General features: G+C 48.2%; 1 long non-coding RNA gene across 1 annotated transcript in view; it reads left to right on the top strand.

Moving 5' to 3' along the window:
* The window catches only part of LOC104988944, a 7,026-nt gene that overhangs the window by 1,248 nt on the left and 485 nt on the right, over window positions 1-5,293 (top strand). The window contains exon 2 of the long non-coding RNA XR_825305.1: window positions 5,121-5,176. This is a non-coding gene — a long non-coding RNA (uncharacterized LOC104988944). The remainder of the gene's footprint in view (window positions 1-5,120; window positions 5,177-5,293) is intronic.

The raw sequence follows: 5,293 nt of genomic DNA, 5'->3' as shown, positions 1-5,293 counted from the left end.
ATCTTAGTTTTCTGAATGTTGAGTTTTAAGCCAACTTTTTCACTTTCCTCTTTCACTTTTATCAAGAGGCTCTTTAGTTCTTCTTCGCTTTCTGCCATAAGTGTGGTGTCATCTTGCTCTTAGTACTCATTAATACAATAGCTGGTACTCATTTCATTCATTCATCCACCCATCAAGTCTCCAACATCAGGTGAGTGAAGAACCTCCGTGTTAATTGGCATCTAGTAGGAAATGAAATCCAATACAGCTGTTGCATATTCAGTAAATTTCCAAGCACATAGGACCACATATGTAAAGAGTGCACACATGTGTAATTCTTGAGCTTCCCCCATGTCTCAGATGGTAAAGAATCTGCCTGCAATGCAGGAGACCCAAGTTCCATCCCTGGATGGGGAAGATCTCCTGAAACAGGGCATGGCAACACACCCCAGTATTCTTGCTTGGGAAATCCCATGGAGAGAGGAGTCTGGCGGGTTACCATTCATGGGGTTGCAAAGAGTCAGACACAACTGAGCGACTAACACTTTTACTTCACTTATGGAGCATTAACGTAAGTTTTATGGATAAAACTGGTGTGGCGTTAATAGGGTGACCAAACAACATAAATATTCTCAAAGGAAACAGATTGTTTCCTGAACTCCCCGGAACAGTACATGAAGAGTTGTCTGTGCATCTTGAGACCCCATTCTAGTCTTGATTGGGTTGTTCTCAGGGAATGTCTGGGTGGAAGGCATTCAGGCACTCCTGGCACATCGGAGCTGCTCAAAAAGTTCAATTTGCTGAATGAAAGAGGGAAGGTCACTGAGGAAGGTGGCACAGACACCTCTGGAGTTATTGTTTTATTAAAAAACTTGTGAGAATAGAGCAGGCAGAAAGTGGAAGTGTTAGCCACTCAGTCGTGTTCCATTCTGTGTGACCCCATGGACTGTGTAGCCCACCAGACTCCTCTGTCCATGAGGATTCTCCAGGCAAGAAAACTGGAGTGGGTTGACATTCCCTTCTTCAGGGGATCTTCCCGACTGAGGGATTGAACCTGGCTCTCCTGCATTGCAGGTGGATTCTTTACTGCCTGAGTCACTGGGAAGCCCCCAACGCAGGCAGAGTCATCTTCTAAAAACAAAAGCCAGATCACATCTGTCCTCTGTTGAAACCCCTGGAGGCCCGTACCTTGGGCAGAGATCCCATCTCACACCCAACTCTGCTCCCTTCCAGCCACCCTGATCAGTTGTGTTCCCCTTCACGTGCTTTGCACTGACTGTTCTGCTCACTGAAGGTACATCTCCCCAGGACACCCATCTGCCCTGCCCCATTCCCTCACCTCCTTTGGGCTTGTGATCAGGCATCCTCTTCTCAGCGAGATCTTCCCTGACCATCCTATTTGAAATAACCATCTCTTCCCACCTAGGCCTTCCTGGAACATTGGAACTGCTCAGAAAGTTCAATTTGTTGAATGAAAGAGGGAAAGAAAGAGGAATGGGATGTGTTAGGGAGCTGGAGAGCCGCTGAGGGTCTGGGTCCCTCACTGTGATGTTGAGGGAATTCCCGTCATTGCAGGATTCCTAACAATCCTCAGGGTCAAGTTCAAACTCTTCTATCTGGACCCTGTTAACTTTTGCGCCCCAAGGCATGGACAGTATCCATTCTCATCTTTTTCCCATAGTTGTATAATATTTTGCTGGGCACATGCCTCTCCCTCAGTTTGTGTGTGTGTGTGTGTGTTATTTTTTTCTTCTCATCCTTTATTTTTTTGGCCACACCAGGCCGCATGGGGGACCTTAGTTCCCCAACCAGGGATTGAACCTGTGCCCCCTGCAGTGGAAACATGGAGTCTTAACCACTAGCACCGCCAGGAAAGTCCTCTAAATTAAAAACTATTTCCCAGCCTCCCTTGCAGTAGAGCGAAGTCATGGGGTTAAACCAATGGGATTAAGGCAGTGGAATGTAAGGGGAAGTGTTATAGAGCAGTTTCTGGCACCCTTAAGCAGGAAGCTGAGGAGTCCTTGGTCCCTGATACTTTGTCCCTTCCTCATTCATGAAGCCCAAAACAGATCTGCCCTGAGGGCCCTCCCTACACTAAGTTATGGCAGAGTGGCAACCCTGCTTGCGGGTCACCTCTTTCTGGCAGCCTTCCCTGATTCCTCCTCTGCCAGTTCATGTTGATGAGTCTGTGGGCCTGCCCAGTCCTCTCAGGTCTCCCCATCAGAGCACTTGTGACTCCCCCACCAGGTTGAAGTGCTTGTTGGCAGGAGCAGCTGCTAGTTTTCATCAGCAACTCACACTGAATTTGTCCATATTTGCAAGGGAAAAACTGGATGATGCTTGTAAAGCAGTTAGCACCGTCCTTTGCATGCTGTGAGCAGTCAATATATAGCCACGGTACTTTTAGACTATTACAGTTGATCCTTGAACATGGGTTTGAACTGTACATCATACGTCAACTTATAGAAGCATTTTTTTCCACTAAATAAGTACTGTGGTATGACACAATCCGTGGTTGTTTGAATCTACAGACTGTAAAGTTATATTTGAATTTTTGATTGTGCGGAGGATCGGTGCCCCCCAACCCCTGCATTGTACGAAGGTCTACTATATTATTTCTTATATTGTATGTAGTTCATTCTGCCTAACACCAGACACGTTAGGGGGGCGGGTGAGACCCTTTGGTGAATAGGTTCAGCTTGATTGATTGTTCACCGTCCGGCCAGGCCCTGCAAATGGAAATGTATTAATATTTATGGCTGCTGTAACAAATTTTCACAAATTTCATGGCTTAAAACGAAATGAATCCATTTTCTCACAGTCCTAGGGGCCAGAAGTCCAAAATCAAGGTGTCAGTAGGGCTGAGTTCTCCCTGAAGGCTTTCAGGAAGAATCCTCCTGTATTAGCTTGAACTGCCATAACAAAATAGCATAGATTGAGTGGCTTAAACAACAGAAATCTGTTTTCTAACAGCTCTGGAGGCCAGAAGTCCAAGATGCAGGTGCCAGCGTGGCTGGGCTCTGGTGAGGAATCTCCCCTTGGGCTGCAGGCAGCCACTTGCTCACTGCGTCCTCATGTGACTTCTTGAGTGTGTGAGGAGAGAGAGAGGGAGAATGCTCTCTGGTGTCTCTCTTCTTCTGGTTTTGTTTTTTTGATGTGGGCCATTTTTATCTGTGTTATGTTTGGGGTTTTTGGCCACAAGGCACGTGTCATCTTAGCTCCCCAACCAAGGATCGAACCCACAACCCCCTACTTTGGAAGGTGAAGTCTTCACCACTGGACCACTGGGGAAGTCCTACTGTCTCTTCTTATAAGGACACTAATCCTATGAAATCAGGGCCCCATCCTTATGACCTCATTTAACCTTAATTGCCTCCTTAGAGGCCCCATCTCCAAATACAGCCACATTGGGGGCTAGGGCTTCCACATACGAACTTGGGGGGACACATTCAGTCCATAATGCCTTTCTTGCCTCTCTCCCAGCTTCTGGTGACTCCTGGTGACCTCTCACTTGCAGAGGCAATGACACAGTTTCTTCCATCTTCACATGGCCATATTCCCCATGTGTCTATTCCACATCTCTTCTCTGAGGACACCAGTTGTTGGATCAGGGCCTCCTAATTCATTACCGGGCTTCCCTGGTGGCTCAGTGGCAAAGAACCTGCCTGTCAATGCAGGAGACATGGGTTCAGTCCCTGGGTTGGGACGATCCCCTGGAGAAGGAAATGGCAATCCACTCCAGTATTCTTGCCTGGAGAATCCCATGGATAGAGGAGCCTGGCGGGCTACCTTCCATGGGGTCACAGAGAGTCAGACAGGACTGAGCAACTAACAACAACAGCAGAATTCAGTATGACCTCATAATTACTTGCTCACCCTTCAAAGACCCTATTAACAAATAAGGTCACATTCATAGGTTTGGGGTTAGGACTTGAACATATCTTTGAGCGGGGGTGGGAGGGACATAATTTGACTCCTAGTGGGAAACGTCTTGGAAAGGATTCTTGAAGACCTTGTTTTTCAGCTCCCAGCTGTGAGTCACCTCAGCTACCGGGATCCTCTTGCTAGACATCGTGGGGCAGAGAAAAGCCAGCCCCATGTTGCTGTGTTCGAATCCTGACCCATAGAATCCGTAAACATAACAGAAATGTTCTTATGGTCTATGTGGTCCTCAGCCTTTTTGGCACCAGGGACTGGTTTCATGGAAGACAATTTTTCCACGGACTGGGAGGATGGTTTTGGGATGATTCAAGCACATGATATTTAATATGCATTTATGTCTATTATTATTACATCAACTCCATCTCAGTGTCAGGGATTAGATCCTGCAGGTTGGGGACACCTGCTGGCATCATGCCACTATATTTGGGGGTAGTTTGCAACACAGCACTTCCCTGGTGGCTCAGACAGTAAAGAATCTGGTGGTAATGCAGGAGACCGGGGTTCAATCCCTGGGTCGGGAAGATCCCCTGGAGAAGAGAATGGCAACCCCCTCCAGTATTCTGGCCTGGAGAATCCCATGGACAGAAGAGCCTGGTGGGCTGCAGTTCATAGTATCTCAAAGAGTCAGACATCACAGAGCGACTAACACTTTTACTTTCACTTGTAACACAGCTGCCGATGCTCAGAATAGAGGGGAAGGAAACGCTGCCCTTCTTTGCAGAGCTTTGCAGGTTAGGGAGAGGTGGCCTCCCAGGCACCTGAGTCTCAGTTACACACACAACCACCCCTGAAGCTCGGACAGGTGAGGTGCCTTGCTCAAAGTGCCGATCACTGAGTGGCAGAGCTGGGGTGCAGACTCAGGTCTGCGAAACAACCCTGTGAGTCTGTTAGATGGAGCCTTAGAGTGAAAAGCCCTTTCTGGCATCCCAGGCACGTCTTTGAGAGGCTCCCCTAGGCTTGGCGATGCAAGAGTTACTATGCTAACTCCCATATCCTGGATCGCACATCACCCGAGCTGCCTGGGCTAATGACAGATCATGTATGCAACGGAGAAAAGCGGACAGACTGCCAGATGTGTGGAAAGAAACCGGCTTGCAGGAAATTGCTATTAGGTGATCATTGTTAGCCTGGGTATTCAGAGTCGCCACGTTTCCAAAGGTCGTGCGTTTACCAGACTCTTGATGCATTTTCCCCATCAGCCCTAGATTTTGTCCTCCTGGAGAGACAGCTCTTCCCCTGGATCTGCTGAGAGCAGGTAATTATAATTCTGTCCCCAGCCCCACCCCACCTCCCACCAGCTTCTGGCAGCAGCTGCTACACAGGCACAGGAATGCCTCTCTGGCTCCTGGCTCTGTGTAGGGAGGCACCTAGC

Source organism: Bison bison, unplaced genomic scaffold (assembly GCF_000754665.1).
Source record: "Bison bison bison isolate TAMUID 2011002044 unplaced genomic scaffold, Bison_UMD1.0 scf7180017864144, whole genome shotgun sequence".
NCBI classification, from domain to species: Eukaryota; Metazoa; Chordata; class Mammalia; order Artiodactyla; family Bovidae; genus Bison; species Bison bison.
This window is presented reverse-complemented; position numbering and strand designations above follow the sequence as displayed.